Genomic DNA, 19539 nt, shown 5'->3' on the forward strand with positions numbered 1-19539 from the left:
AAGTAAAAGTGGGTTCTGAGGTTCAGGCACAGGAGAAACCAGTGGTTTGTGTGTAGGTGAAACGGGGAGAATCAGTGATAGGTAAAGAAGTGGGAATGTGTTCGCAGTTTACTCAAGAGAATTCGGAGGAGCAGGTTGCAGAAATGTTTAAAGATTTTGTGTGTGAAGGGAATGTCTTTCCATGTGTACAGGGTGGAGTAGGTAAAGATATAGTTTTAAGAGACACAGGGCTAGTCAATCCTTAATGTTGTGGAATATTGATATTTGTTGTTCAAAGGGAATATTGCCAGAGCAGGTGATAATAAGTGGGGTTCATAGAGACGCTAAATCAATTCCATTGTGGAAGGTGAATTTAAAGAGCAAATGGAGGACTGGTGAAGTTATAATTGGAGTGGTGGAAAAACTGTCCATTGCAGGGGTTCAATTTATTCTGGGTAATGATATAGCTGGATCGCAAATGTGAGTGATGCGTATGGCAGTTGAGCAGCCTGTAGAAGTCTTTTCAACAGAGGTGTTACAAAAGAAGCATCCTGGATTGTTGCCTGATTGTGTTGTAATGAGATCAAAAGGCTCATAGGGAAGAACAAGATAAACAAGAAGGACAACTGTTCAAAGGCAAGAAGAAAGTGTCGAAATCCAATTTTTAAATAACAGCCTTTACCAACTGCTGTGTCATAACAAGAAATTATAATAAGGCAGCAAAGGTTTGAATGAGCTCAAGCTTACAGCAGATGGCTGGTCAACCAGGAGAGCATTGGAGTAGAGGCATAATTGTATGGATGAGGGTTTCAGCAACAGAAGAGCTGAATGAGGGGTGGAGATAGGAAATGGTAAAAGTAGGTTATCTTGGTGATGGAGCGGATATGGAGTGGGAATCTATTCTAAGGGTAAACAGGGCAGCATGGTTACAAAAGCTCTGGTTCAGCCTCAAAGTGGCAAGGGAGTGGGATGGAATCTGTGACTTGGAATTGGAATTGCATCAGGGAATGTCTTCGGCCTTCAAATGCTTAGTTGGTGGATATTTCTACTCATCCAATGTTGGATGTTAGTCAAGCAGTGCGGCAAATCAGGGGCAATAGGTGGGTCGAGAAAGGTGCTGGTGAGGTACAGTTGGGTTCTATAAATACCGGCTGCAGCCAGAGAGAAAGTTGGGTGCTGGCACCAACCAGTAGATGAGACTGTGCAGGTCTGGGGATGCAGGAGCTGGTCTTGGTGCAGAGGAGGAAAGCATTCATGACTGTTCAGGGGAGGAAGAGTTGGGATCCAGAATGGAAGAGGAATCAGGGTCGATTTGGGGGAATGGGGCTGGACGTGGCAACAAGGGTCCCATGCACATTTGGTCCTGCTCACCCATCATAGGAACATAAGAGCAGGAGTAAGCTGTTCGACCCATTGAGCCTGCTCTACCATTCAATTAGATGATGGCTGATCATCTAACTCAATGCCACTTTCCTGTGCTATCCCCAATCCCGTGATGCCATTAGTATCAGAAATCTGTCGATTTCTGCATTGAACATGCTCAATGATTGAACTTCCACAGCCCTCTGGGGTACAGAATTCCAAAGATTCACCACCCTCTGAGTAAAGAAATTCCTCATCTCAGTCCCAAATGGCCTGTCTCTTATTCTGAGACTCCTGGTTCTAGACTCACTAGCCAGCAGAAACATCCTATCTACATCTATCCTGTCACGCCCTCTAAGAATGTTGTAAGTTTCAATGAGACCACCACTCATTCTTCAAAACTCTAGAGAATGCAGGCCCCATTTCCTCAATCTCTCCTCATAAAACAAAATCCTGCCATTCCAATGACTGGTGTGGTGAACCTTGCTGCACTCCCTCCATGGCAAGTATATCCTATATCAGCTACTACCTGGGCTTCCAGTGCCCTAGTTTAAAATTCTCATGCCTTCAGGTCGCCACCCTGTCTCCTCTTAGGGATTTAGTGCACCCTTTGTTCCATGGCTGGGGCGGGGGGAGGGAACTCCTGATCTCAGCAGCCAATGTCCCACATCCCCAACCCACGCTTCGAAATCAAAACAGAAAATGCTGAAAACTCTCAGCAGGCATCTGTGGAGAAAGGAGCAAGTTTTAAGTCTGTGATCTTTCATCAGAACTTTTTTTTGGCTTGGAGCCCAGTGCAAGGTGATAGAACACGGTCTAGTTGAGAGTGGGAGGAGGTGGCAAGCCAGCGGCCTAGCCCCGAGACAGAAAAGAGGGAATCCGGCCCAGTCAGAGACAAGAGCCACAGGCTGAACCCACCGACCAAGGGGGATCGAGTTCGAGTCGATCGTCCCTCCTGCGAAAGCCACCTGCTCATCGGACGCCACCAGACATCCACGAGAGAGCCAGGGCCGTCCTGCGATTGGTCCTTCGGTTGTGAGTGACAGGAGCGGGCTGACGAATTAGAGATGGGGGATTTCCGCACGGGCGGGGAGTGCGCAATGCCGATTGGCGACCGGGCCAGAGCCAAGGATCCTGGCCTGCGATTGGCTTTCTGGTTTGACAGTTGAGGGAAGGCGGACTCCAATTGGACGCTCAGATTTGATTGACGGTCGGGAGGTTGGGAACGCGGTTTCCGGGTTCCTATTGGATGCGTGGGGCAGATTGACAGGAGAAGGGGCGGGCTTTAACGAGAGAGGACAGCCGTAATTGGTGGAGCGGGCGGCAGGGTGAAGAGACCTCGGGCCGCAGCTGCAGTCAGCGCAGTCGCGGCTGCGAGTGGAATGGATGTAGTGGCGGGGCTGCCTGGGAGACACCGCTTGGTCCCGGAGACAAGCCCGCAGCGGCCGAGGGAAGAAGTGCTCGGTGCAGCAGTCATCAGGTAGGGAAGGCCCCGGATCCAGCCTCGGCCTCTGCGGGGGAATCAGGTTTTCCCTTTAAATCCGAGTCTGCCACCCTCCCCTCAGCCCCTGGACGGCGGCCAGCGCACCCGCTCTGATCAGCTGCCGCCCCGGCTTCAGCTTTGAAGACACCCCCTTCCTTCCCCGCAGCCGGGAGTAGGCCGCCGCCGCTTCAAAGTGACCTCCAGCCAGTACAAGTTTTGCGAACTCCCCAGGTTTGAGAGGAGCCGGACCGGGTCAGGCCGGGCCGGGCAGGGCAGCGCTGCCCCCACCAGCTTTGGCATCGTCCAGTGTGGGTGGTCCGGCTGCCTTCACAGTGTTTCCACTGTGAGCAGCACCGGAGGCAAAGCACCCGAACGTAAACATGGATTGTGCTTTAGGCGGAGCTGCCCATTGCTAGAGGGGGATGTGTGTGGGGTGTCCGTGCCTGGGTGATGATGCCGGGAAATGGGCTCGAGGGGTGGGTGGCTGGCTGTGCTGGGTAATGGGATATTTAAGGAATGATTTGTGCCTGTGTGGAAGGGGGGTTGTAATATGGGTGGGTGGGTGTCTGTGCCTGGCAGTGGGAATGGGGTGGGGTGGTGCCTGCACCTGGCAGTGGGGGACAGGTGTCTGCGCCTGGCAGTGGGAATATAGGTGGCAAGGGGACCGGGTGTCTCTGCGCCTGTCAGGAGGGGGTGTTGTCTTCTGCCTGGCAGCGAGCGGTTGGGTGGGTGTTCGCAGCGAGCAGGAGGTGGTGGTGGGTGTCCGCACCTGGCGGCAAGCGGGAGGTGGTGGTGGGTGTCTGCACCTGGCGGCAAGCGGGAGGTGGTGGTGGGTGTCTGCACCTGGCGGCGAGCGGGAGGTGGTGGTGGGTTTCCGCACCTGGCGGCGAGCGGGAGGTGGTGGTGGGTTTCCGCACCTGGCGGCGAGCGGGAGGTGGTGGTGGGTGTCCGCACCTGGCACCGAGCGGCGAGGGTGGGTGGGTGTCCGCATCTGGCACCGAGCGGCGAGAGTGGGTGGGTGTCCGCATCTGGCAGCCAATGGGGGTGGGGTGGAGTGGCAGTTTGGGTGTCTGCGCCTGGCAGGGGGTGGTGTTTGCACCTGGCAGTGGGAATGGGGCGAGGGGGTGAGTATCTGTGTCTGGCAGTGAGAATGTGGGGTGCTGGGTGTCAGTGCCCAGCAGTGACGTTTGGGGGTTGTGTGTTCGGTCTGCTTCTGAGAGCGGGAATGGGGAGTGTTGCACCCAGCAGCAGGAATGGGGGAGATTGCATCTGCGGCTGGGAGCGGGAGTGAAGGTGGTTGCGTCTGGGAGCGGGAATGGGGTGGGAGAGGAGGGGAATGTTTGCGCCTGTGTCTGGCAGTGAGTGGGAATGGGGTGTGCTGGTGTCTGTGCCAGATTAGTAGGTTTGAGGTGTGGGTGGCTATGCCAGGATGTTGTAAGTTATGAATTTTCTGGCAGAAGAAAGGGTTTTGTGACCCATTAAAGTGGGTGTTTGGTTGCTTCTATTGTATTGGTACCAACATGCTAAAGAAGCCCAGTGGCAACTGTTAGATAAGCAATATGCTTATACTGTTTAACTGACCCCCCTAAAGATTACTTGGTTAATTAATTATCGATTTATTTCTCTCTCTTAATGAGCACTTGTGAAAATGTGGAACTTTTGAAAGAGTGTTTCACATCAGGGAAAGGCTTGTTTTGAAAATCGTGCTGGAGTTTTTGTAGGGGGGTTTGATTGACAAGATTAAACGGAATTTCATATTTCTTGCTGCAGCAGGTCCAGCATCTGAGTCCGCACAATCACTGCTGTGTGATTTTCTCAACGTTAGACATTCAAACCAATTTGATCAACCCATGTTAAAGCAGAGATTTGTGTCATAAGAGTTAGTGATGTAGCGATTATACTGTGTGAAATAACAAGGAGGTCATGGCAGCCTCTTATGAGAAACAATCCCACGATCAGAACCAGTTAAAATAATCTGGGTCCTATGTTATTAGAGGTAACAAAGAACCTTTGGGTCTGCTTAACCTGAATGAAGAGGTTGACAAAAAAGCTGCTTGACATCTGAAGCAAAAACAGAAAGCGCTGAACACTCAGCTTGCCAGTCAGTATCTGGAGAGAACAGAGCAGTTAATGTTTTGGCACTGAGGGTTTGCATCTGAAAAGTTAACACTCCTGCTCTTTCCACAGATGTTGACTGACCACCTGAGTAACTCCTACACTAAATGCTAAGAACACCAAGATTGGCTTGGTGAGGAAGGAAGGAAGGTAGTTTAATATGGGTTGTGATCCTCCTTGTAGGAGGAGACTCTTTGTAATTCTCTCTCTCTGTCTGGCTGCATTGTACCATTGGCAATCCATCCCAATCTGATCAACTCTTTTTTTTGTCCTTTAGTTGCCAGAGCCCCATTATATGGAGAGGTTGAACTGACCTGTTTGTGCCTGTCACATACTGCAATAATCAGGCTTTGACTGCTTTTTTTGTTTTGTTTTAAGTGAATTCAGTAGAGCAAGGTGATGAAACTGTTTTAAAATACTTTGTAACTCATGTAAAACTTGCTCATGTGGAACATCCTGGTGAGGCAGTGTCTGAGAGATGGGATTCTCAAGAATCAGCAGAGTTTTTGATCTGAGCCACCAGCCCCCACCCCCAACCCCTCCACTGACTCCACTCTTACTGATTACCTCAGTAATCAGTAGTATTGGCCGAAGCTTTGGAGCAAAGTAAGTGGCTGCAGTCTGGCTTGAAGAGGAAATGAAGTCATGCCTACCTTAAGAAAGAAAGACTTATATTTCTGTAGCGCCTTTTTGACCTCAGGACATCTCAAAACATTTCAAAGCCAATTCCTTTGAACATAGCAACCAGTGTGCGCACAACAAGACCCCGTAAACAGCAATGTGGCAGTGACCAGGTAATCTATTTTAGAGATCCTAGCTGAGGGATAGATATTGGCCAGGAGAAATCCTGTGATCTTCTTTGAATGGCGCAGTGGGGTCTCTATCATCCATCTGAGAGGGCAGGTGACTCACCCAAAAGACAGCACCTCAGAGAATGCAACACTCCCTTAGTACCATGTGGTTGAGTTGTAATTGAGCCACAGCAGACAGCTCATTTAAATGAAGAATCTGTTGACGGACTGTCCTTTAGTTGCCAGAGCCCCATTATATGGAGAGGTTGAATTGACCTGTTTATGTCTGTCACATGCTGCAATAATCAGGCTTTGACTGCTTTCCCATGCCACCCCACCAAAACCTCCAGCACTGCATAAATGCAAGTTGTTGAAAAGTGGATAGCCCCTTATAGTTTGGGGAGTGAGTGGAGATCAGCTATGCTAGCTCAAGTGTCAGTGCCCGTTAGATGATGGACTGCAGGTGGAGGTTTTGGTGTGAAAATGATGCATGTGTTGTGTGCTGGTGTGGTTTGGAGCCTGGCCATGCTTAACTCCTAGTGTGTGTTAATCCTGTTTCTTTTTTTGCCTTTGAGATACCAAATATCTGTCCAAGTGATTACTCCTTTCAGTCTCCATTGAAAAACCTTGGACATTTTGTTTCAGTAGAAGTTTAGAAGAATGTGAAATTTTGATACTGTGCCCAGTTATATGACCATAAGGTACTTTTGCATTTGCTAATTCCCACTGTAAAGAGATTGTAGAACTCCTCCAGCCCACAACCCTCTAAGAACTGAGTTCTCCAATTCTGGTCCTATGTGCATTGCCCATTCCCTTTGCTTCTCCATTTGTAGCAATACTTTCAGCTGAATAGGCCCTAAACAGCCCCCCTCTCCCCCCCTTTTTAATATGCTCCTTATAACCTAGCTCTTTCACTAAGCTTTTGATTATCTGTCCAGATATCTGCTTATGTGATTTGGTATCAGTTTTTTGTCTGATTACACTTCTGTGAAGTGCCTTGGGACATTAAAGGCACTTTTGTAAGTATTATAGGAAGATTCGGAATGCAGGCTGAACTGAATTTGAATCGTTGACATTGGGAGTGTCTCTCAGTAAGTTATTGCACAGGTTTTGTTTTGATTCAAGGAGAGAGGTTAACCATGGGGAAAGTATAAATCTCTCTGGGATTAACAAGGCTGAATGCTCTATAATCAAGTCCTACATATTGAGGTGCTGATGGAAAGTGTAACTGGCACATCTGCCTTCTGCTTGATCCCCATTGTGCTCTCCTTTACTAAAGAATGCCGTGTTTATGAAAAAATGAACCTAGTGTGCTGTGACACAGTGTCAGAAATCTCTCAGTTGAACAAATGCTGTTAATGTGTTCTAAATGCTATTGGATTGGTCCTTGCTGCAAGTGGTGGCATTTACATGGTAACTTTCCTGGACACTAGGGTATTTGCATTGTTAGAGAGCAGCCAGTGTAGGAACAGCAATGTCCGTGATCCTGTCAGTATCCTCCTGTTGATTTTTCTCCTTCAATTTTATTTGGCTTGTGTCTGCAAAGCATTTTGAGCTAAGCAACATGGGCTGAAATATTGCTGGGTATAGGCCTGTCACTGGTGGTGGGGAGGAGTGCTGGGAGTAATATGAGGTCTTTTTAGCTTTGTTGTTTGTTCCACTACAGCATCCTCAGAATAGGAGTAGGCTATTCTGCCCCTTGAAACAGTTCTGCCATTCAGCTAGATCATGGCTGATCTATACCTCAACCCAATTTACCCACCTTCATACTATATCCCTTGATGCCCCTACCGAACAAAAATCTATTGATCATAGTCTTCAAAATTTCAATTGAGTTAATGTCCACAGCCTTTTGAAGGGGGTCAGGGAGGCGGTGGGGGGAGAGAAAGTTCCAAATTTACACGTGGAAAAGTTTTCTGATTTCAATCCTGGACGGTGGTTCTAATTTTAAAATTCTGCTCCCTTGTTCTGAATTCCCCACCTGAGCAATTGTTTCACCGTATCTGCCCTATTGAATCCCTTTCTTCTTTTAAAAATCTCAATCAGATCACTTATATACTCAAGGGAATACAAGCCAAGTTTATGCAGTTTGTCCTTATGATTCATCTCATTAAACCCTGGCAGCTATATGGTAAATATGCTACAGGTGATTTCCTGTCACAGCCTGGGTCTTGGGAAGGCAAGGCAATCTTTCTAATGTGCAACCAGTCTTTCTGGAATAAAAAAACAGAAAATATTGGAAATACAGGGCAATCAGGCTGGATCTGTGGAGAGAGAAACAGAGTTAACATTTCAGGTTTGTTGTCTTTTTGTCACAACTGGAAAATGTGCAGATGCAACAGGTTTTAAGCAAGTACAAAGGCAGGGAAAGAATTAAAGGCGGGCAGGGAAGATTAAATGACGAAAGGGATGATTGAAGTTCTGTTGAAGGGTCATGAGGACTCGAAACGTCAACTCTTTTCTTCTCCGCCGATGCTGCCAGACCTGCTGAGTTTTTCCAGGTAATTCTGTTTTTGTTTTGGATTTCCAGCATCCGCAGTAGTTTTTTGTTTTTATTAAAGGGATGATGGTGCAAGGCAAAAGCGAGTGTCAATGGGACAAGTAAAGAAACGTTAGTTGGGTGTGGAGGTGGTGTGAATGGCAACAGCAGAACTATTACCAGCATCTACTGCCTGGAAAACATGGAAGCAGGGGTTATGATCTGAAATTGGTGAACCCAGCCAGAAGGCTGTGAAGTTCCTGATCGAAAGATGAGATGCTGTCACTCGAGCTTCCATTGAGCTTCAGTGGAACAGTGTAGGAGGCAGAGGTCGGAGTGGGACGGATAATTAAAGTGACAGTAGCTCAGGGTCACACTTGTGGACTGAACTGTAAACTGGCTTCACTGTTGTTCACATGGCTGTTCCCCATACACGGAGTGACCGTGGCATTTTGGCCAGAGTGATCAGGCAAAATAGCCATAGAGAAATGGCCCTTGGGCACAGTGACAACAGCAGTGAACTTTGTTAGTGTCGGAGCAGTATGTGCACTAGTTCCAGGAAGGGCGACTGGCTGAAGAGGAAGCCTTTGTAAGGATAATCAAGTGTTCCTGGGCTGTTAGTGCTATACTTATCCCCCAGCTAGGGAAGACACATCTCTTTCAAGAAGCTGACACAGGCAATCTGGGTTGAATGGCCTCTTGTTTTGTATCATTCTATCTAAAGCCCCCTCCATTGGAAAATGGGAATTAGTAGGATAAATTCCTCTTCATTATACCCCTCACCTTTCTCCTCCCACGTACAATCACTTTTCAACAAGAACTGCAACTACAGGGTGTATTGTCATGGAAACTGTCCATATGACAAGTTCAAGAAAAATGCAGAATGAAATGATAACTAGCATTATTCCTCCAAATATTATATATAATATATATATCTCCCATCAAACCCATGGCATATTGCCAAATCACAAAGTTTTGAGCCTGTATCTCCCTACTTGTCCTCTGCATACAAGGGTGGAAGTGTCTTTGGGCAAGGCAACCCATTGGATGTAGATAAAACCTTACTGCAAATCAACACTAGGGTTGTAGCTCAGGGCAGTGTCGAAAGTGAGAGCTAGGAGTTCTTCACTTTAGGAGTACTGAGGAAAAAGAGTGCATTTAAGAACAAGCCAACATGCCCAACACGCATCGGGATGGACACTCCATGATTTAAGTTTGAGTTTCACTTGCTCATCTCGAAGTGAAAACTGAAAGGAAAAATGGTTCTCGGATGCAGGTTACTACAGGTGATGGCCTTCCATGCACCTTGTTCCCATCCATTTATAACCACCAGGTTTCACAACTGAATCCTTGGCCTCTAGTGGTTGAACTAAAAGTGTTTGACTAATCTTTTTGCAAGAGTCTGTGACTGAAGGAGATTTTCCCTTCTTCTCCCAAAGGCATTGGCTTTGGGGTGGGTGGGTCCTGTGCCAGCAGCCTCCTGACCTTGCCCATTCTCGGCATGTGAACCAGGACGAAATACCAGTTATCGGTTGGATTGAGCTGGTGATGGGGGTGGGGTGGTAGCTCAGTGTACTGGGGTTTGGGATTCACTCGTTGCTCTCGCTGAATGCTACATCAGATTTTGGTGTGAGGCAGACTAAATATAAAAGGTAAAGGTGTGATTTAATTGAGGCATTTAAGAGTTCATAGTGTAAAATAGAGAAAATTTTTCTCTGGTGGGGAGAATCTTAAAATTAGTGCTAGGCCACTAAGTGGTGATATTCGGAAGCACTTCCTCACAAAAAGGGTGGTGGAAATCTAGAACTCTTTCCCCTAAAAGGCTGTGAAAACTGGGTCTATTTGGAGCTTTCAAGACTGGGATTGATAGACTTCTGTAGTATAAGACAATTGTTGGATATGAGCAACAGTAGATTAATAGAGTTGATGCAGATCAGCCATGATTTAATTGAATACTGAAGCAGGCTCAAGGGGCTGAATGGCCTCCTGCTGTTCCTTTGTGTCTAGACATACCTGGCAATAGATGAAATTGGTTCAACTTTTACTTGCAGGATCACCTTACTGTGTGTTTTACGAGGCAATATTTCATAATCCATTAACTACATAACAGGTGCTTTTCAAGGACTCTTGCAAAGAGATTGGCCGGATAATGAAAGCAAGAAATGAAGAATGAGCGTCAGTCAGAGAGATGGGGCTCGTATGTTACTTCCCAAAAGCAAATATGGCTGACATTTTCTTGGCAAGCACTGAGAGTGGACTGAAGAACAGTTCATTCTGACCTTTAGGATGAAGGATAGTTTAAGAGCTGCAATCTCTCTTACACTACAATTACACTTGAGTGCAACCCAATGCACAGCCAGCTTTATTGCATCTGGCTTGTACCCCGTGGGTGAGCTGCGTGAAGTCAAGGCAAATGATTTCCTATAGATTAGAATGGTCTGTAGTTCGTGCATCACTTGTACAGGTCCAAAAATGTTGCACCAGTTTCGGGTACAGCAGGGAGTTACATTGCCCTCTCAAATAAAAACAGGATAACCCTTGTGTAGATGTTCTAGACAGGCATGCCTACAGCTCTGCTCAACAACCTCTGATCCTGAATTATACTGTCTTCTCTACATTAGACACTCAAAAGATGGCCTGAGGTTCCAATGGTGCAAGATCACATCCAGATAGTTTTGCATCTGTAGAACAACTCTGAATTACTGATTGATTTCCATTGCACATTAAATCACCAAGACCAAGCGTAGCCATCAGGTGAAGCGGATGTAGTGGACAGCAAAGACATTGGAACAGGGTGTGTAGATGTAATTCAGTCCCCATTTTAATGGCATATGTTACCTTTCATATTTGATTTGCTTAATGGCAGTTTAGAAAGCAGAAAAGGAGTGTCAGTCAAGGCAATGTGTTTCTCTACCGTACAAACTGAGGAGCTGGAAGACACAAAACTGGGCTGCTATAGCACAACTGGTGGCGAGGAGGGATAATTACAGAATGACAAGTTTACCTAGCTAATTCCTGTTATAAATGTGGAATGGCAGTTTTAATAGGAACATTGTAATAGCAGAGTACGGTTTTATAGTGTGTGCAAAGGGTTTTAATCTAGATTGTGAGAAGCCCAATGTGACTGTTATATTGTCTCTGGTGTGACGGGAAGATCAAATGGCAACAATACAAGTTTAACTTGAGTCTATAACTAACTGAAGCAGTACAAAGCCGAGAGATGTTCTTGCCAGAATCTCCAGTGGTCTGGGCAAGTTTTGTGGGATTGTGAGCTGAATGTGTGTTTGAAGTAGGTCACATGTACCTTTAGTGAGTGTTGTTTACAGCTGATACATTGCAGAAGCTGGAATTGCCCCCAGAATGCCTGAGGAGCTCAAAGTCAGCATTGTTCAAACATCTTTTTCCCCCTCACTAAAAATGTCAGTGGGTTTTTGGGCCTTTTGTTCTCTCTTGTAGGAAACTACAAAAAAAATCTGAATTTAAAAAGGGCAGAATACAATGGCTGAAAGGTCATTCATGAGGATACAGCACACAAAGATAAGTATAGAATGGGAAGGCCATTCAGCTCATCTGGCTCATGCTTCTATAACCTATAAACCTAGCGACCCCCTTCCTCACAAGCACACCATCCGACTCCCTTGAATGATTCCAGAGTTTTGACCTCCAAAGGAGGACCACTTCACATATTGCTCAGTCCTGTCTCCATCCTGACAGCAACTCTGAACCTGCAAGACAGACAGACTATGATGTGCTATATGCTGCCCTTTAAATATAAGTAATTCTGAGGGACGTTACTGACGATAGAAAAATAGGTGGGAGGGCATGTTGTGATGAGGACAATAGGAATCTGCAACGGGATATAGATGGGTTGAGTGAATGGGCAAAAACTTGGCAGATGGGGTTTAATGTAGGAAAATGTGAGGTCGTGCACTTTGATAGGAAGAATGAAAAGGCAGACTATTATTTAAACGGAGAGAGACTCCAAAAAAGCGCAGCACAGATGGATCTGGGTGTCCTTTTGCACGAAACACACAAAGTTAGCATGCAGGTGCAGCAAGTAATTAAAGCGGCAAATGGAATTGTGGCCTGTATTGCTAGGGGGTTGAAGTTTAAAATAGGGAAGTCTTGTTACAACTGTACAAGGTGTTGGTGAGGACGCACCTGGAGTACTGTGTACAGTTTTTGTCCCCGTATTTAAGAAAGGATATACTGGCATTGGAGGCAGTTCGAGAGAGATTCAGTAAGCTGATTTCTATGATGAAGGGGTTGATTTATCAAGAATCGCTGAACAGGTTAAGCCTTTATTCATTAGAGTTTAGAAGAATGAGGGGTGATCTTGTTGAAACGTATAAGGTTCTGAGGGGGCTTGACAGGAGATGTTTCCACTTGTGGGGTAATCTTGAACTAGTTTCAGAATAAGGGGACACTCATTTAAAACAGATGCGAAGGAATTTTTTTCCCCCAGAGGGTAGTGAATGCCTGGAATTCTCTACCCCAGAGAGCTGTGCAGGCCAGGTCACAAAGTATTTAAAGAGGAAGTAGATAGATTTTTGAAATATCAGGGAGTTGAGGGCTATGAGGAGCTGGCATGAAAGAGGAGTTGAGGCCTGGGGCATATCAGCCATGATCTTAGTGAATGATGGAGCAGGCTTGAGGAACCAAATGGTCTACTCCTCCTATTTCTTATGTTCTTATGACTCTTGCCTCCCCTTCTCCTCTTTAACCTCCCATTCTCTTCTGAAGACTACTTCATTATGGGGCACTTATATGCAGTTGGCAGTTCTTCAGTACCTCACCTGACATCCAGGCATGTCGCTTCCAATGGAAATGTCTGTATTGAGATGAAGAGTAGCAGGCCTTAAGCAGGAGACCCTGTAGCCAACTGTGACATCCTAACTCTTGGTTTGACATTTGGAGGAAGGATTGTAGGTGTAATTCATTCAATTCAGCTGGCGCGCTGTATACCTGATGTTGAACCTGGGAGCTTGCTGGTTCACTGGTGGATTTATCAATGAAACGACTAGAAGGACCTTGTTTTACAACACCCAGTCCAAATATTGATAGATATGAGTCAGCTATTCTGGTTCACTTTTCCTCTGAACTTTCATTTCTCTCTATCTTTGTGAGGAGCACCTTGCTTGGCATGAACCATTTATTTTCCTTCCTCTCTCCTCGGCCATGAGAGTAGGTCAAGGGCAGAAAGCCAGATCCTCTCAGGCACTGTGTTGGCATGCCATTGAGGTATTACTCCATTTTGATGAATGAGACTCCCGCAACACAGTCATTGGCCAGGGAAGACTGATGGGTTCCTTCAAGTAAAAGGATGGCTATGTTTTATTTTGCACACAGATCTGCAGAGTGTTCTTATGCCATCAGTTGCTAACAGTAACTCTCACCTCCATGTGTGTCCTTGAGGCTGCAGCAAGTTGCTTTATGAAGGAACGCCAATTATGTACTTGTGGAACAGACCTTTCCCCATATTAGAGACTTGGTCCCCTGTGAGTTAGCAGTCCTCTCTTGCTCTTGGGGTAAATTCTCCTGTGATTGGCTTTGCAATAGTGTGACAAACTGGCGAGGAACAGCAGTGCTTCCACTGTTTAAAATGGAAGTGCTGTTTTCTAGTCTCTCGTCTCTTCTACAATTCCCCACTGAAGACCGTGACTCTTCGGTACAGTTTTGTAGGTATCGGCTACTCTTCAACACTTTTGCCGAGTATCTTCTCTTTGTGTGGACGTCAATGGTAAGTTCCGGCAGCCTGTTCTACCATGGGAGCAACGCAACTGAGCCTGTTGCATATTCACCTGATCTATGTGCTCACGTGCCTACTCTAATGAGAATTACTGGATTGTAATCAGGAACTTCGACTTACCAAAGGGCAATTGTAGCACACCTCCTGACAGCTTGGTTTAGATCAGACATAACCACAGCTTTATGTAGCACCTTTATGTAATAAAATGCACCAAATGCTTCATAGGAACATTAGCAAGCACCATTTGACACCTCCTCACAGGAGGAAATATTTGAGCAGATAAAAAGCTTGGTCGAAGAGGTAGGTCTTGAGGAGCTTGAGAGGACAAAATTTAGAGTGGTGATATCTTGGAAGATTGTATGGGCTGGAGGAGATTAGGGATAAGGAAGGGATAAATAATGCGAGTTAAGAGCTGGAGTAGGCCATGTGACCCCTTGAGCCTGCCCCATCATTTGATGAGATCATGGCTGATTTGATTGTGGCCTCTATTTTCCTGTCTAACCCCTATACCCTTTGACTCCCTTGTCAATCAAGAATCTAACTCAGCCTTAGAAATATTGAATGACCTAGCCTCCAATGTTCTCTGGGAAAGAGAATTCCAAAGACTAACAACCCCTTGAAAGAAGAAAATTCTCCTCAGTTCTGTTTTAAATGGGCGACCTCTTATGCTTAAACTGTGTCCCCTAGTTCTAGTCTCTCTTACAAGAGGAAAATTCCTTTCAGCATCCACCCTGTAAAGACCCCTCAGGATCTTATGTTTCAATAAGATCACCTCTCATTCATCTAAACTCCATTGAGTATAGGCTCAACGTGTCCAACTTTTCCTCATGAGACAGTCCCTTTATCCCAGGAATCAGCTGAGTGAACCTTCTCTGAACTGTTTTTAATGCAATTAGGCCTTTTCTTAAATAAGGAGAACAAAACTGTACACAGTGCTCTAGATGTGGCCTCACCAATGCCCTTTATAACTGTAGCAAAAGTTCTCTACTTTTATATTCCATTCTCCTTGCAATAAGTGACAACATTCCATTTGCCTTCCTAATCACTTGCCGTACCTGCATACTAACTTTTCCTGATTCGTGTACCAGGGCACCCAGATCCCTCTGTACTGTGGAGTTCTGCAATCTCTCTCTATTTAAATAATGTAATAATCTCATTGGTCATGGGGGGAATTGGAAATGAGGATGATAAATTCTAATAGCAAGGTGTAGCTTAACCAGGAGCCACTGTAGGTCAGCAAGCACAGGATGATGGATGATGATACTTGGTGCGAGTTAGGACATGGGCAACACAGTTTTGGATGACCTCAAATTTACAGATAGTAGATTGTGGGAAGCTGGCTAGGAGTGCCATCAGCAGATGTGTTGAGGGACAATGTTACAGAGGCGGAAATAGTGCCTTGGTGTGAATATGTGGTTGGAAGCTCAACTCTGGGTCAAATATAACACCAAGTTTGCAACAAAACTAGTTCAACCTCGATATAGTTCCCAGGGAGAGGGATGGAGTCAGTAGCTAGGGAACTGTGTTTATGGTGGGGACCAAAGATAAGGGCATTGGACTTCCTAATATTTACATTGGAGAAAATTTCTGCTCATCTAGTGTTGAATGTCAGACAAGCAGTCTGACACTTAGGCTTCATCAATGTGTGGCTGTGATCCTGAGATCATCTTACTACACCTGTTTTCTACAACACATAAAGGGATTTGAATGTTTAAGGACAGGAGGGGAGAAAATCCAAGGAGAAGGTGGGAGATGAGATGCAGTTTGACCCAAAGGGGCATAGAATCAGTGCTAACTGTGTGTCAGGACTAATTTAAGAAAAGTGAGCAGTGGAAAGTACAGTCTGCAGGCGCATATAATTGGTTGGGAGTAGGGAATGAGAGGTTTAAAGTAGCTAAGTGTATTCAGTGATTAAAAATATTCCAGGATATTCATAGCGTAAGTATTTTTAGACAGAGTGGACTGCGTGTAGTAAAGAACAGGTTTAAGTTGCCTGACTTAAGTTACTCATTAATGGTGTATAAGCCAGTGACCTTTGGATGGCTAATTTGGTGCCTGTGTGGTGGTGTTTGTTCCTCTTTGATTGCTAAGTATTGAATGAAGCAGAAGTTCCCCCCACTCTGTTTTGCTTTTCAGGGTTGAGGTTCCTGCTGCATGTCTTCATTCACTGCGTACAGTGGAGTTAAATGGTTTGGTCTATGAAGGTGTAAAATTGCAGTAACACTCTTAATGGGAGGGTAGGTTGCAAGCCACTAACTTTAAAGCTGTTCAGATCCGTTAGCAGGGCAACTCCATCCCTTCCATACCTCACGATACAGACATCTGTATTTATTTCTTATTGCAGGGAGACTGGGGCCCCTCCATAGCAACTGCTCTGATGTGGATCACGATTGTGCCCCTGCCCAAAGGTTGTGGACCCTACTCCTCACCCCTGAACCTTTCCGCCACACACGTCCCCAATGCTCCCCAACAAAAGTGTTTAGTTTAATCATCTGAGAGCTGGCTCCCCCCACTCTCCATTTTGAGCCATGCTGCCTAACGTGCCCAAGGGTTCACTCGTGATTTGTACCTTGATCTTAAAGTTTTCATCCTTGATTTCTAATCTTCATTCCTCCCTACCTTTGTAACCTCCTCCAGCCCCCCGCAAACTCAACGTTCCTTTGGTTCCGGCCTCTTGAGCATCCCTATTTTTAACTAGTCCACCATTGTTGACTGTGCCTTCAGCTGCCTAAGTCCTGAGCTCTGGAATTCTTTCCCTATATACTGCTCTGCCTTTCTACCTCCTTTTCTAAGACACTCCCTAAAGTCTAACTCTGACTAAGCTTTTGGCCATTTTTTTATGTGGCTTGGTTTTAAATTTTGTTTGATTATACTCCTGAGAAGTGTTTTGAGATGTTTCTGTTAAGGCACTGTATAAATGCAAGTTGTTGTTGACAACTATGGAGTAATGACTCGGTTAATGCAGAGATTCAAGCTGCTAATTGAGATTGTGCACTGTGTGCGCATGTATGTGTAGTTTAGACTGGATAGACAGATGAAGGAAATGGACTTGAAGGAATATGGGATCAGGGTTGGGTAAATATGATCAGAACGATTTGCTCGTGTGGAGAGGATAAATATTAACATGAAGTGGCTGGGTCGAATGGTAACTTTCTATGTATTTCTTTGCTGTGGAGCCTGCCACTAAATGAATAGTGTGGAGCCTACAGCCCGGAGCTAGAATTTAGCCGGAGTTCTTCTGAGCATTTGTGCTGAGGAGTGTGATTTGCTGCACTGGGAGTGATTGGAGGAGGCTGGGTTTGAATGTGGTGCACAGAGAGCTATCTTTATTTTTGAGGTATTTCTGGTATTAATTTACTTCCCTATCCTTGACTATTGAAGGGTTGCTATATTGAGGATGGCGGTGTTTGGTTTGGTTTCTTTTTTGAACTGGATGGCAATGATGGTCAAAAGTGTGGTTTGGCATAGTCAGAAGTAATTCAGTGGAAGTACTGGTATCACTGCTGTACCTATGTTCTCCCCTGCTCACTTGAAGATAAGTATGGTGGTGTGCAGTTCCAGTCAGTGGTGATAATGCTACGGCACTTCAGCCAAGTAATTGTTTCTCAGCGCTTGTTGGTAGGTTATTTGACTGTATAGATTAGGCACTCTGCCTATACATTATGCCCTGCTCTGTGTATACTACAATCTCTCAGTCTATGTACAATACTATACCAATATATTACCTGTTTCTTATACACTCCATACACATGTTCCTGGTCCTGCTAGATTAGGGATTCCCAAGCTGTGGGTCGTGACCCCTAGTGGGGTCATAGAGGTCACATTTGGGGTTGAAAACTCCCCCTCCTCTGGGGGAGCTCGCAACTGCAGAGGAAACGATCCAATCTGGAAGCTTTGGCGGGACAGCTGTGGACCCGCTGGATCAATTCCGCCAAACAGCACAGGGTGGAAGGTGAATTGAAAATACCCTTAGACTTCAGAAAAAATTCTAGCTGCAAATTTGAGTGGGCCTGGGATTTGTGTGCCAATTTAGCACAGCTAGGGGACAGCGGAGACCGACTACCTCTGGAATGAGGCTGAGCCAGGAAGGTGAGTGGCGACTTCAAATCTTACTGTGTTTCTGTTCCTGACTGACTGTTGTACCTGTTCCCTACTCCAGGATAGCAATTCCACTTCATGGGTACCAGCAACTAGACCAAAAGGGGCAAAGGGAAGAGCGGCTGGTGAATGAGTGGGGGTAGGGGGGTTGGGAAGAGAGGCTGGTGAATGAGTGGGGGTAGGGGGGTTGGGAAGAGAGGCTGGTGAGTGAGTAGGGGTAGGGGGGTTTGGGAAGAGAGGCTGGTGAGTGAGTGGGGGTAGGGGGGTTGGGAAGAGAGGCTGGTGAGTGAGTAGGGATAGGTGGGGTTGGGAAGAGAGGCTGGTGAGTGAGATGGGGTAGGGGGGTTTGGAAAGAGAGGCTGGTGAGTAAGTGGGGGTAGGGGGGGTTGGGAAGGGAGACTGGTGAGTGAGTGGGGGTAGGGGGAGTTGGGAAGAGAGGCTGGTGAGTGAGTGGGGGTAGGGGGGGTTGGGAAGAGAGGCTGGTGAGTGAGTGGGGGTAGGGGGGGTTGGGAAGAGAGGCTGGTGAGTGAGTGGGGGTAGGGGGGTTTGGGAAGAGAGGCTGGTGAGTGAGATGGGGTAGGGGGGTTTGGAAAGAGAGGCTGGTGAGTAAGTGGGGGTAGGGGGGGTTGGGAAGGGAGGCTGGTGAGTGAGTGGGGGTAGGGGGGGTTGGGAAGAGAGGCTGGTGAGTGAGTGGGGGTAGGGGGGGTTGGGAAGAGAGGCTGGTGAGTGAGTGGGGGTAGGGGGGGTTGGGAAGAGAGGCTGGTGAGTGAGTGGGGGTAGGGGGGGTTGGGAAGAGAGGCTGGTGAGTGAGTGGGGGTAGGGGGAGTTGGGAAGAGAGGCTGGTGAGTGAGTGGGGGTAGGAGGGGTTGGGAAGAGAGGCTGGTGAGTGAGTGGGGGTAGGGGGGGTTGGGAAGAGAGGCTGGTGAGTGAGTGGGGGTAGGGGGGGTTGGGAAGAGAGGCGTGTGTGCGTGGTGATTACAATGTGTGTGTTACACTGGTCACCAGGGAATATAGAGAGGTTGGTGGAGACCTACATGAGTTCATCAAAAAATATTTCTACAAGTGCTTTAAAATCTCAAGTTTTCACATTTACATGTTGATCTATAATATGCTGCACTGTCAGAGGTGCTGTATTTTGGATGAGACATTCAACTGAGGTTGTGTCTGCCGTCTGACATAGATGTAATAGACCCCATGGTACTATTTTGATGAAGAGCCAGGAGGCTTTCTCCCAGTGTCTAGGCTAATAATTATCCCTCAACCAACATGACTAAAAGAAATTATCAGCCTGTTCACATAGCTATTTGTGGGAGTTTGCTGAGCCTAAATTGGCTGCCATGTTTCCCTACATTCATATTACAAAATTAACTACACTTCAAAAATACTTCATTGCCTGTAAAGTGCTTTGAGAGATTGTGAAAGCTCTATATAAATGTAAGAAAGAACTTGCTGCCTTTCTTTCTTCCTCCACAGTTTGTGTGTG

General features: G+C 46.3%; 1 protein-coding gene across 2 annotated transcripts in view; it reads left to right on the top strand.

Annotated features, from left to right (window-relative positions):
* The first annotated feature begins 2673 nt into the window (after window positions 1-2673).
* Window positions 2674-19539, top strand: part of dag1 (dystroglycan 1) — a 125492-nt gene continuing 108626 nt past the window's right edge. Inside the window, exon 1 of one of the 2 annotated variants that reach the window (XM_078543824.1) lies at window positions 2674-2821. The gene's annotated coding sequence lies outside the window, so the exon portion shown is untranslated. The remainder of the gene's footprint in view (window positions 2822-19539) is intronic. The other variant, XM_078543826.1, reaches the window with a different exon arrangement.

Source organism: Cetorhinus maximus, chromosome 6 (assembly GCF_964194155.1).
Source record: "Cetorhinus maximus chromosome 6, sCetMax3.hap1.1, whole genome shotgun sequence".
Classification (NCBI taxonomy): domain Eukaryota; kingdom Metazoa; phylum Chordata; class Chondrichthyes; order Lamniformes; family Cetorhinidae; genus Cetorhinus; species Cetorhinus maximus.